Source organism: Nycticebus coucang, chromosome 18 (genome assembly GCF_027406575.1).
Source record: "Nycticebus coucang isolate mNycCou1 chromosome 18, mNycCou1.pri, whole genome shotgun sequence".
Classification (NCBI taxonomy): domain Eukaryota; kingdom Metazoa; phylum Chordata; class Mammalia; order Primates; family Lorisidae; genus Nycticebus; species Nycticebus coucang.
In genome coordinates, this window is record NC_069797.1 from 19,753,411 (window position 1) to 19,767,605 (window position 14,195).

Here is a 14,195-nt window from a genome sequence, read left to right on the forward strand (position 1 = left end):
AAGAAGACTGCCATGGCAATTGCAACAACAACAAAAATAAACAAATGGGACTTCATTAAACTGAAAAGCTTCTGTACAGCTAAGGAGACAATAACCAAAGCAAAGAGACAACCTACACAATGGGAAAGGATATTTGCATATTTTCAATCAGACAAAAGCTTGATAACTAGGATCTATAGAGAACTCAAATTAATCCACATGAAAAAAGCCAACAATCGCATATATCAATGGGCAAGAGACATGAATAGAACTTTCTCTAAAGATGACAGACGAATGGCTAACAAACACATGAAAAAATGTTCATCATCTCTATATATTAGAGAAATGCAAATCAAAACAACCCTGAGATATCATCTAACCCCAGTGAGAATGGCCCACATCACAAAATCTCAAAACTGCAGATGCTGGCGTGGATGTGGAGAGAAGGGAACACTTTTACACTGCTGGTGGGACTGCAAACTAGTACAACCTTTCTGGAAGGAAGTATGGAGAAGCCTCAAAGCACTCAAGCTAGACCTCCCATTTGATCCTGCAATCCCATTACTGGGCATCTACCCAGAAGGAAAAAAATCCTTTTATCATAAGGACACTTGTACTAGACTGTTTATTGCAGCTCAATTTACAATCGCCAAAATGTGGAAACAGCCTAAATGCCCACCAACCCAGGAATGGATTAACAAGCTGTGGTATATGTGTACCATGGAATACTATTCAGCCATTAAAAAAAATGGAGACTTTACATCCTTCGTATTAATCTGGATGGAAGTGGAAGACATTATTCTTAGTAAAGCATCACAAGAATGGAGAAGCATGAATCCTATGTACTCAATTTTGATATGAGGACAATTAATGACAATTAAGGTTATGGGGGGGAAGCAGAAAGAGGGACGGGGGTGGGGCCTTGGTGTGTGTCACACTTTATGGGGGCAAGACATGATTGCAAGCGGGACTTTACCTAACAATTGCAATCAGTGTAACCTGGCTTATTGTACCCTCAATGAATCCCCAACAATTAAAAAAAAAAAAAAAAAGAAATATACAGCACTGGAAATAAATACACTAAAAAAAAAAAAGAATTAATCATCCATTTAAAACATTATTCTCTTTCTTATTTTTCACTGTTTTATTTGTCCTACAGCTTTATTTTCTGGGTGATGTGTTTAACTCTATTTTCCAGCTCCCTTCCTAATGCCATGCACATATTATATCCTTTCCTTCTCTTTTTAAGAATTTTTTTTTGAGACAGAGTCTCATATTGTCCCCTTGGTGGTCATAGCTCACAGCAACTTCAAACTCTTGGGCTCCTGCCTCAGCCTCCCGAGTAGCTGGGACTGTAGTCACCCACCACAACACCCAGCTATTTTTTAGAGAGGAATTCTCTCTTGCGTAGGCTGGTCTCAAACTCCTGAGCTAAAGCTATCCACCAGCCTTGTCCTCCCAGAGTGCTAGGATTAAAGGTATGAGCCACTACACTGGGCCGCCTTTTTAAGAATTTCTTTCTTTCTTTCTTTTTTTAAGACAGAGCCTCAAGCTGTTGACCTGGGTAGAATGCCGTGGCGTCACAGCTCACAGCAACCTCCAACTCCTGGGCTTAAGTGATTCTCTTGCCTCAGCTTCCCAAGTAGCTGGGACTACAGGCGCCCACCACAACGCCCGGCTATTTTGGTTGTGGTTGTCCTTGTTCGACAGGCCCCGGCTGGATTTGAACCTGCCAGCTCCGGTGTATGTGGCTGGCGCCCTAGCTGCTTGAGCTATAGGCGCCGAGCCCTTTTTAAGAATTTCTTAAGTTTTCATTTTGAAATAGATTCATAGGAAGTGGCAAAGTAGTACAGAGGTCTTATGTACTCTTTACCCAGTTTCCCCTAGTAGATACATTTTATGTATTATAGTACAACATCAAAGGCAGAAATTCAACGTAAGTACACTGTGTATATATAATTTCATCACTTGTGGATTTGTGTAACTATTACCACAGTCTAGAATCTGAACTATGGGTGTCATTGCTGTCCTTATTTCTAAGAATTCTTTCTTATTCTTTGAAATTACCTTTTAGTTACTTTTTATACCCTACTGTTATAATTTTGTAGTTACATTGTCTTTCTCCGTCTCTGACAGGGAGCATATGTGTCTTTCTTTTGCCTCCTGCAGGGGCTGTTTTTCCTCTGACTTCCTTCCTCTCACCCTCAGTTTTGGAAGCTTTTCTCAAATGTCTGTTGATTCTTGGCCAGAGGTTCACATTTAAAAGTGGAGCACCCAGAAATTGATGGGAAGGACTTTGTATCAACTGATGTTTGTTAAGTGGCAGGCCTTGCTTTAGGGCGGTAGAAGAGATACCAAACCATTTTATTGTAAGAGTTTCAAATATCAGAATGTGTATTCTTTTTCTTGGCTTATTCTGTTCCTGGAAAATAATCCTCTGGTTTCCTCTTAGGAAGCATCTGCTTCTAGAGTTCTTGTTGCTGATTGGGGAAAGAGATTTGAGAAAGAGCGGTAGTGAGATGGGGCCCATATTTCTTACTGGGTGGATTTTCACTTAGGAAAATCCTGTTTACTGTATCATACCCACTCCCTGAGCTGTACCCAGTATCCTGGACAAAGAGCCCCCCAGCTGGGATTCAGATCTCACTGGAGGAGCTGTGGCCTTCTCCATCACTCTCTGGGCGGAGCAGTTCCCTGGGTTGCTCTGGCTGCCATGGTCACAGCAAGCAAAAACACTGCTTTCAGGATGAAGGAGCTGAGGCCAGTAGGGAGAACCACCGCAAGGATTGGTGAGCACCAAACAGCCTTTGGGGGACGAAGGTAGGCCAAGGCAGGTGACAAGCACACAGGGGAAATTGAGGCATTCACTGGAAGCCACTGGCAGGATGGTGTGAGCCCTGGGATATGTAGTGCCCATGTTGGGAGGGCTGGATCTGTGAACTCGCTGAATGGTTGTCTGCCCTGGGTTCACAGCTGGGGCAGAGCATCCTCGGGTATTCTCCATAGTCACTGGTAGAGCCGTGTGTTAGCAGGAAGAAAACACACAAGTACCCCAGTCCTGGAGAAGCCCTTTCCTCTGTGCCCTCTACTGATAAAGCTTAGCATTATGCTCACTGCAAAGAACTATTACAAGAGCTCAGCCAGTTAGTGAAGAGTAGGTACTGAAGGGTGAATTTGGAGCTGAAAGGCATTAAATTGATAACTAGCATAGAGGAATAAAATGCAATGCAACGTACTAGTCTATTAATACATTTCATAAAATTGGGACTTTTCAAGTTCTTTAATTAATGAGACATGCCTTTGCTAATTTTAGTTGTGCTATATTTCAGGTAGTACTTTGTATTTGGATTTTTTTCTATGCTTAGAGGAAAATTCAAGAGGCAGTGTTAGAATAAAATGAGTTATTATATAAATGACATTTTAAAAATATATAAAAAGTGCTGGGCATGGTGGCTCACACCTATAATCCTAGCACTCTGGGAGACCGAGGACAGTGGCTTGCTTGAGCTCAAGAGTTTAAGACTAGCCTGAGCAAGAGCAAGACCCCATCTCTACTAAATACAGAAAAACTATCCGGGTTTGGTGGCGAGTACCTGGTAGTCCCAGCTACTCTAGAGGCCAAGGCAAGAGGATCTCTTGAGGCCAAGAGTTTGAGGTTGCTGTGAGCTATAACAATGCCATGACACTCCACCCAGGGTGACAGAGTGAGACTCTCATTAAAACAAAACAAAACACAAAAAGTAAAACACAAGTATTATTGAAAACGCATGTACATGTGTATAATTAGAAAATCAAAGCTGCACAGGCCACCAGTGGCACTAAGATACTTGGAAATATCTACCTCTGGGAAATGCTGGCAGGGAGCTCTTCCTTTTACACCCCCTTTTTAGGATGGAGAAACACTCCTAAAAATATGTCCGGGGTGTGAAGACTAGGTGGGAAAAGGCAGGTAACTTTTCTGCAAAGGAGGAATGTTTCTTCTTCAAGCCACCTGTGTTTTTAAAGCCAGAGCACACAGTTAGCGTCAGCTTTCTGACTGACAGGTGTCATGGAGCCTCATCTCTCAGCACCTGGGTCTTACCCAGGATCTGGGCTTCTGTGGAGATCTGCTATGAGAAAGGGAAATGTGGAGAAACCAAGGTGATGTTCCTAGGGAATGGGAAAAATGCAGACTCTGTTTAGTCTGGAGTTGGACATAGACCTGACATTTGAGACCCGAGAGGCCTGAGCAACTGGGTAAAGCATTTGGATTGAAATTCACAGACCTGTCTCCTCCTGCCCTACCACTTATTAGCGGGGTAACTTGGACTAGTTACGTAATCTGTGTGGTCCTCTTTTGGCATCTGTAAAACACTCTAACTTTCCCTGGATATTTTTCAGGGTTGACAGGAGGATCAGATGAGAGAGTAAATGGTTACGGTACCTTAAAATTATGTTTAAAAGCTACTCATTTATATGAGGCCAAATGCAAACCGGGAGTAGTATAAGCCCCAGCTCAGAAATAACACAGTTTTGTGAATTTCATAAACAGCTAGTCGGTTTCGTTGAAATCTGAGAGGAAGAACCCAGAAATAATACTCAAGAGTTTTCTCAACCCTGAATTGTTTTCTTTTTGGATTTACATATTTTGTTCTCACCGTAAGAATTTTAACAGGCTGTAAACATTCAGCCGCAGGGGCAGATACGGAAATATAAGGTCATGATCTTGTTAACATTTCTGGGTCCTGGAAGAAAAAAAATTTCTCTTACCTGTTGGATGTGAGGTGTAAGATATATTAACAAGAGCAGGGTGCTGATAGTTTGGGTCTGTAGAAGAGATTCTGTAGAAGCTTAAGTGACAAAATAGAGGTATAAAACTTGTCCAGGATTTCATATAATCATGAGAGGAAAAAATGTTAGCAAATGATGTTGGCTCACAGTTGGGGGTTGTAAGACCTAAGCTTTGAAATGAGATAATCATAAGATTATCTAATAAGATATAGCACAGGAAAAGTAACCACTGTGCATTTTAATAACAATTAAAAATAAGATTATATTTTTAGTTTTATAGCATTAAAATAATTTCACAGACCGTGCAATAGTCTTCAAGTTACTACAAAGTATTCGGCATTACAGAACATTCATCTGGATCATAAATTTGGCCTAATAAGCTAATATTTTCATTTTAGTAAATAATAAGATATTTACTTAATATTTTGGAAGACATTTATGGGACAGATTTGAATGATCTCATCTTTGAAACAAAGCAAAACAGAACAGGACAAACAAAGCAGTCTTGGGATGTTTGAGCTGAGCCCTCTTTTTCCTTTCTAAATGTTGTGAAAAAGCTTCTGGAATCATACCGAGTGTGATTCAGACCCAGCTTTGCTGCTTATCAGCTGTGTGGCTCTGGATAAATCACTTAACCCTTTTGAGCTTCACTGTCAGTAACATCTGTCTCACAAGACTGTCCTGAGAATTAATGGAAACATTTCCCTTCCTGGGACAGCCCACTCGGCAGTCATTACATTGCCTTAATATGTTTCCTTGCATGGAAGTTGGGCACCTCGGAGAATTGAAGAAACAGTCTTGTTGATGTTGCTACTGAGACCCAAGATTCATACGGATGTCCTTAGTGGAAAATCAGTTGAAGGATGTTTGAATCTGTTGCTGGACTCTTTTCTGTTCCTTTCATATTCTTGTCCATCCTTATGTCAATACTAAACTGTCTCCATTACTGTAGCTTCATAGGAAGTCTTGAAACCATCGTGACTTTGCCAACTTTGTTTTTCTTTTTCAAGGCATTGATTAGACGTGGTGAAAGTAGACATCTTTGCCTTGTTCTTGATCTTAGGGGGAAAGTGTCATCATCTTTAAATGTGTTAGCTGTGGGGTTTGTTTATAATAAACATTTTTCTTTAGAACGGTTTTAGATTTACAGAGAAATAGAGAAGATAGTACAGAGGGTTCCTATATACCCTATCTTCCCTTGCTGTTAATACCTTACGTTTATCATGGTATATTTGCTACAATTAATGAACCGATGTTGCTATGTTATTATGAACCAAAATCCACAGTTTATTCAAATTTCCTTAGATGTTACCTAAATAGCCTTTTTTGTGTTCTGAGTACATTATATTTAATATGATATACGTTATATGGTCATGTCTCCTTAGGTTCCTCTCCACGGTGGCAGTTTTCAGACCCTCCTTGTTCCCGATGATGTTGACAGTTTCGAGGGATACTGGGCAGGTGTTCAGTAGGACGCTGGACAGCTAGAATTTGTCTGATGTTTTTCTTGTGATAACCCTACAGTTATGAGTTCTTTGGAGGGAAATCACAGAGATAGAGTGCCGTTTTCACCATGTCATATCAAGAACACATACTATCAATGTGATCTGTGGCCAGTGTTGGCCTTGGTCATCCGGCCGAGGCAGCGTTTATCCTGCTTCTCTGCTGTGAAGTTACTCCTCCCTTCCCACTTCCTTCCTCTGCCCTTTGGAAGCAAGTCACGACATGCAGCCTACCTCTGAGTCAAGCTACCACCTTCCTACTGGCAAGTGCAATGTCTACATCAACTACGTGAAATTCTGCATGGGAGATTCTTCTCCCGTGTGTATTAACTTATTCAAGCATGTGTTCTTATCAGTATGGACTCGAGTATTTTATACTTTGAGTTATAATGTAAAAGTATTTTGTTTTTTAGAATCTTCTCCCTTTGGCCATTGGGAACTCATTTTCACTTGGCTTCTGTGTTCCTTTGACATCCCCCCACCAATGTGCTTTTTGCTTTTTCTTTCTTTCTTTTTCTTCTTCTTTTTTATAAAATACCTCCTTACCGTCTAACACAAGATACTGATCATATGGTTTCCTTTCCCAATCTATAATCAGTCATTTCTTCCAGGAGTCCTGGTTCTTTTTTTCTTTTCTTAAGCCCACCGCATTGACAAAGTGCAGAGTACACGTGTGTTTACTAACCTGCGTACCTATGGTGTATGTAACCATCTTCATCTAAACCAAGTGAAATATGAGTTTGTACTGATGTCTCTAACCCATTACCACATGGATTATTCTAGCCTCCTCCCCTTGCTTATCTATAAATTCCTTCTCTAACAGTGAGATTTTGGCTCCCACCATTCACCATTTGTTTCCTTAATTGTTCCTGTCCAGTGTGTACGTATGATCGTATCAGATTCGTCAGGCTGTACCTCCACAGGAGGTAACATCATCGACCGGAATTCAGAGCTTTTGCTCAGTCCCTTTTGCCTTTAGTCTTCAGGTTGGCACTTTTCTTTCCACTTCTTCAGTGATGTTTCCTACTTCTGGCACCATTAGGGGCTCTGCTCACAGTCTACGTTCATTTCTGTAGCACCCCTCCTCCTAAATGATTTTTTAAAATTATGTAAATTAATGCTCGCTCTTTGTTCTGTAATGTTTTATGGGTTTTGACAAATACGTGTCACCTCTGTACCATTACAGTATCATACGGAATATTTTATTTACACCTCACCTATTCATCCTGTCCTCCTTCCTCCCCAACTCCTGGCAACCACTGATGATTTTACTTCCTATAGTTTTGCCTTTGTCATATAGTTGGAACTTTATAGTGTATTGTAGCCTTTTTATGCATGTTGCTAAGAAACACATGTTGGTTCTCTGTAAGTTATTTCGTTCAGAGCTGAGCACGTTATCATCGCCATTCCAGTCTTCTAAAATAATGGAAAGTGATTGTGTCTCCCCCCTCCCCGTTCTTGTTACCTTTTAAAGCAAAGGCTCTAATGTGGCTTTCATTTTTGTAAATAAACTTTTTCTTGAAGGGCTAGAAAAAGTGATGAGATCCTTATTGTATGTACAATAGGTTGTTTGATGCTTAATAAAACACTATACGGAATGCTTAAAATCAGAGCTGAGAGTGTCTTCTCTGAGCTCTGAATTTTTTTGTGACTTTTTAAATTTTGTGCTTTTATACTCATAATAACATTTAAAAATAAATTAATATTTAAAAATGAAAAGAACACTGTGGATGGTCATCTGCGTTGTGCCGTGCTGTGCAATTCTAGTCCACGTTTGTATTTGTGTGTATAGTTGTCTGGGATCCCGGTGGTCCTCAGCTGATGAGAAAAGAAATTGAGCTGAATACAGAGGATGCGTGTGCTTCCAAGAGAAGGCCAAAGCCTCTCACTCTGCACTGTATGAAGGATGTTTCCACAGCTGGAACAAAGCCAAGCAAGACAACCCCAAAGGCTCTCTACCTTAGTCTGTACATGTTCATGGTACAAACAGCAATCCAGTATTCACAAAACAGACTTGGCCCACAATACTGTTGTTAAGTCGAATTTTCAGTTTTGTAGTTTTTATGTGAACATTTATTTTTAGTTTTGTAGTTTTTATGTGAACATTTATGTGAACATTATTTTTAACATTTATTTTATGTGAACATTTATTTTATGTGAACATTTTTATTTTTATGTGAACATAGACAGCAATAAACATAAAGGATGCATATTTACATTTATTTTATATTTAGTTCAATCATTTAAATACAATCACCTATCAATATTGAGGCTGTAGAATTTTTTTTAACTTTACAACTATATATACCTCAAGATTGGGAATGATGGCTTAGCACGTGACAGTTTTTCTGTAAACGTTAGCAGTTATTAGGGTTTTAAATAATATGTGCTTTTTATAATTCACTGTTCTGGGCTTGGGTGTCTTCCCATCCCACATTTTGGCCTGGATATAGTCCTGCAAGTCAGGTACGCTGTCCTCTGCCTTCTCTTTCCTCCCACACCCAGAGCAGCTCTTAGCACAGTTGACACCAGCTGCCCCGTTGCCAGTCCAGGCCCCGTGGCTTGTTCCGCACCCCTTTCCCGCAGTGCTGCCCTCTGTGACGGCATTCTGTTCTTTTTCCTCCCTTGCCTTTTTTTTTTTTTTTTTTTGCTCCCCTTGTTCTTCATGTACTAGTGTTCTCTGAGAGTCTACCTTTACCCAGACCTCTCTTTGTTGTTATATGTATTTTTTACTTTTTAAATTAACACAGAAAAAAACAGGCTGTGGTGGGTCTAGCCCTGAATCTTTACCTCAGTATGGATTTGTGTAACCATTACCACAAACAGGACACAGAACTGCTCCGTCACTCCAGAGAACCTTGTATTTTCCTTTGCAGTCAGACCTCCCCCATTCCTAACCTCTGGAAACCACTGGCTGATCTGTCCTCCGTCACTTAAAGTTTTGTCTTTCGGATAATGTCATATAAATTGCATCATACATGTGACTATTTTTAGTATTCCATTTTGGTTTTTCGATTGTGTTTTTTACTATATATTTTGTATAGATTGTTTTAGTGGTTACTAGGGATGATAGTATACATAAAATTTTGCAGTCTTCTCAGAATCAATATTTTACCAGTTCAAATGGGGTATAGAAACCTTATCACCGGGGAGGTCCCTTTACCCTCCTCCCCTCACTGTGTTTACATGCATTGAAAACTGGACATTACAAGTTTTATTTTCACCTGTCCAACATATGGTGAAGAAGTCATTTAGAGAACAGTGTATTATAGTTATCCAGATATTGACCATTTCTGTTGCTCTTCCTTCATTTCTTGTGTCCTGAGTTTCCGGCTAGTATCATTTCCCTTCTGCGTGAAGAACTTACTTTAGCATTTCTTTGAGAGTAGATCTGCTGACAACAAATTTTCCTACTAATTGTTCCTCTAAGAACATCTTTATTTCACCTTCATTCCTGAAAGATATTTTTGCTGGTTATAGAATTCTGTGCAGACAGCTCTTTTACTCCAGAACTTTATAAATATTGTGCTTCCATTAGAGTAGTAGGCTAGGAGACTGGGCTGAAATAGGATGAGAAGCTTGAATTAGGGTGCAGGCCTTAAACAATCTTAAACAAAAGGTGCTGATGACTGCCAGCAAGAATTGTTTTAACCAGCTTGTCAGCTATCTCTGGCACCTTACATGAACTTTGGCTAGTTACAATGTTATTTGCATTGCAGTTTTAAAATTTCTCCACTTTTGAAATCACCATGATAATTCCAAACCAGCTATATAAAGTATGAAAATGGGAGGGAACCTAACTCTAGGAATTACTGCCCAAATTCTTAGTAAAAGCTAGTTCCTTGGGCTTGACTAAATCTTTTCTTCCCAATGCCGCTGCTCTCTTCCCTAAGAGTGTACCTTTGCTTTCAATAAAAGCTGTCACTTGCTTGGCTTATGTGATGCATCCTGAAATTCTTTTCCTAGTGAACACCAAGAATTTGGACAAACCTCTACTCAGAATTTTGTTAACACTCCCTCCTGGCCGCTGTGATCCGTGATGAGAAATCCACCGTCTTCCCCTATAAATAATGTGTCCTTTTTCTTTGCTGCTCCACACTCTTTTCCTTCCCTTCAGGGATTCCAGTGACGCGAACGTTCGACTGTCTCCCACCATGCCATTGGTTTCTGAGATTCTGTTTGTTTTAATTTTTTCAGTCCCTTTTCTCTTTGTTATCTAGATTAGATATTTTTTTATTGATCTGTCTTTCCTCTGTCATCCTCATTCTACTCAGCCAATCAATGCATTTTATAATTCGATTATTATGTTTTTTAAAAATCTGTACTTGGTTCTTCTATATATTTTGTTTCCTTGCTGAGACTTTCAATCTTTTCATTTGTTTCCAAAGTGCTCAGTTTTACTTGGAGTGTCTTTATCATGGTTTTACTTGGAGTGTCTTTATCACAACTACTTTAAGGTCTTTGTTAGATAATTCCAACAACCGTGCTTCTTAGCACTGACATCTTTTCTCGTGCAGCCTGAGATTTTCTGGTTCTTTGTACACTGAGTATTTTGGATTGCATCCTGGATGTTTTGATTTTTATGTTATGAAGCTCTGGCTCTTGTTTAAATTCTACAGGCTCTTGTTGATATTTTTTGTTTGTTTTAGCAGGCAGTTGTCCTGGTTGGTTTCAGACCGTAGGTTCCAGCTAGGTTTCTGTGGGTGGTAGTTCCATTGTCAGTGAAATTTTGGATCTATACCACAGGCACAGTAGCCAGTGGTCAGTCTGAGGACCAAGTGATTTTCTGTCTATAATTCAGTCCTCAATGTGTCTGTGTACTATTTAGGGTAGATCCATGCACACATACCTCCCAGGTGAGTTCAGAAGTTCCTCAACAGCTTAAGGGGTTGCTTTCCTAAGCTGCTCCCTCTCCATGGTCTTCCTGGTACTTTTTGGTCTGTTGAGGTTCCCACTTTTTTTTCCAGCCCCAAATCAGAGGCTTTAGTTACCCTACTCTGCCATACACTTCCCATCTATTTAATAATAACATTTCTTTGGGGTTTTTTTTTTTTTTTTTTTCCCTTTCACCCAGTCTGAGTCTGTGTCTATTTTCTTTTTTCTTGGATTTTTTTTTTTTTTTTTTTTTTTGAGACAGAGTCTCACTTTATCACCCTTGGTTGAGTGCCGTGGCATCATAGCTCATAGCAACCTCCAACTCCTGGGCTTAGGTGATTCTCTTGCCTCAGCCTCCTGAGTAGCTGGGACTATAGGCACCTGCCATAACACCTGGCTATTTTTTGTTGCAATTTGGCTGGGACCGGGCTTGAACCCACCACTCTCAGTATATGGAGCCAGCGCCCCACCCAGAGAGCCACAGGCACTGCCCTTTTCTCAGATTTTTATTTTAGAAGTTTTTTCAAACCTACAGAAAAATTAACAGTATGTTCTTCCAGGCATACCTGGTCCACCCTTCATCTAGAGTCGCCTGTTGTTAACACTTAATCACATCTGTTTTTCCTTTTTTCTCTGTGTGTGTGTGTGCGTGCATATGTGTGTATGTACTCCATTAAAGTAAGGTGAAGGTGTCTCCTAAGTACTTAGCATGTATCTCCCGGGGACCAGGATGTCTTCCTACACAACTTCAGTATCTCTAATATGTTCAAGAAACTTAACTTTGATGTGGATTCAAATTCCTGACCTCAAATGATGCACCCACCTTGGCCTCCGAACTTTATCACCTTTTTTTTTTTTTTTTTTTTGGAGGAGATGCTCCAGCATTCAGTCAAAGATTATACAATATATTTAGTTGTTGCCTCTTTAACATCTTTTAATTTAAAACAGTTTCCCCATTTTTCTTTTGCCATCATCATCTTAAAAGACTTCATGCCAATTACCTTGTAGGGTTTCTCGCAATCTGGAGTTGTCTGAGTCTGTTTCTTTATGATTTAAGTTGAACATTTTTAGCTAACAGACCACATAAGGAGAGTTGTATGTTACTGTACATTCCATTGCTTCTCATAAGGAGACCCACAACAACAGTTTGACCCATCATAGTTGTTGCTAAGTTTGCTCACTGTGTTAAGGTGAGCAAATTTCTTCATTGTAAAGGTACCATTCCCCTATGTAAGTAACTAATAAGTAATCCACGGGGTGACACTTTCAGCTATGACTATACTGGTTCCAAATAACCCTGTAGCCAATGGTGAAGGATCCTTCTCTGAATCCGTTTGAACCACCTTGGTAGTTCTGAATGGTCTGAATCTCTGACTTTTTATGGGTGACAAAGCTGTACAGAAAAGCATGCAAGTATTATATAGAAGAGTAGTGGTTACTTTGGGAGAAGTGGAAAGGGCTAGTGTTAGGAAGGGGAGGTGGGGGAGAGACTGGTGGTGATGAGGTTTTTGCAGCCTCCTATATCATGAGCTAGATGATGATTAAGTGGGTGTTTACTCTGTGATAATTCATTGAACTATACATATATTTTTGTACTTTCCAGTATGAGTTATATTTCACAACAAAAAGGTTAAAATTTTAGCATTAAGTTTTATAACAATATTATATTTAGATTTACATTTAATAGGCTTATTGCTTACCATGATTTATATTTTATATTAATATACGATGACTCAACCAATCTTGATTTCTTGTTTTTCCATTCATTTATTTTTTCTGGAATGGTACTTTGGTGGTATACACACATACTTTGTTGGGGGAGGAATGTTATAATGTTATTTGTCTCTGCAATATTTTTCTGCAATAAAAGTGTATCTCCTGATGTATATAAAATAGATACATGGCTTTTTGCCACATCTACTGAGAGAATGAAGCCCATACTCAGCAGTCAGACTGCCAGTAGTCCAGAAAATGTCAACATCACTCTCAAGGGACATACAGTTATTGTAAAGGGTCCCAGAGGAGCCCTGTAGAGGGACTTCAGCCACATCAATGTGAAGCTCAGTCTCCTTGGAAAGAAAAAGAAGAGGCTTCATGTTGACAAATGGTGGAGAAATAAAAAGGAGCTGGCAACTGTTCACTGTATTTGTAGTCACGTACAGAACATGATCAAGGGTGTCACACCTGGCTTCTGTTACAAGATGACGTCTGTGTGTGCTCCCTTCCCCCTTCAACATTGTCATCCAGGAGAACGGGTCTCTTGTTGAAATACAAAATTTCTTGGGTGAAAAATACATCTGCAGGGTTCAGACAAGGGCAGGCATTGCCTATTCAGTAGCTCAAGCCCAGAAAGATGAGTTAATCCTCGAAGGAAACGACAGTGAGCTTGTTTCACATTCCGTTGCTTTGATTCAGCCACAACAGTTAAAAGCAAGGATATCAGAAAAATTTTTGGATGGTATTCATGTCTCTGAAAAAGGAATAGTTCAGCAGGCTGATGAATAAGATCTAAGAGTTGTCCAGCTGCATCAAGATACCAGGTGATTCCTAAGACCTATCTGTAATTTTAATGATGCAATAAAAGACCTATTCATTTGGGGAGAAAAATAAAATAGATATGGACATGTATGTATTGGTACAAAACGAATAAAAGTATTTGCATATACACGTGTGTGCACATGGCGGTTCCTATTGACACACAGTTCATGTTTTTCTCCAGCTCTGAATGCGTGGGCAGGCCTTCTGCAAGTCGAAGCCAGTCCTGCAGGTCACATCCACAGGCAGCGTGTGTTAGTGCAGCCCTGGACAGACATGCTCGGCCATTTAGCCTCACTGAATCGAACGTGGTTTGTGCGTGTCGCTTATTCCACGTAGTCTTTCTGCCACTTACGTTGTGTTCTAACAGTTTGCAGCTACAGTACAGACAGAAGTGTGCAAGTGACACTGTCATGACGAAATGTAGGCAGATGACTTTGCTGGATTTAAAAACTTGTGGGTTGTGGTCGCACCAGGTGATTTTTGAGGATATGGAGGCTGAAGCTGGGCAGGCCGTTTAGGGATCTGAGGCAA

General features: G+C 40.0%; 1 protein-coding gene and 1 pseudogene across 1 annotated transcript in view; both read left to right on the forward strand.

Moving 5' to 3' along the window:
- The window catches only part of STX8 (syntaxin 8), a 284,840-nt gene that overhangs the window by 137,936 nt on the left and 132,709 nt on the right, over positions 1-14,195 (forward strand). The gene's annotated exons all lie outside the window — the stretch shown is intronic.
- On the forward strand, positions 13,055-13,631 carry LOC128570243 (60S ribosomal protein L9-like; annotated as a pseudogene).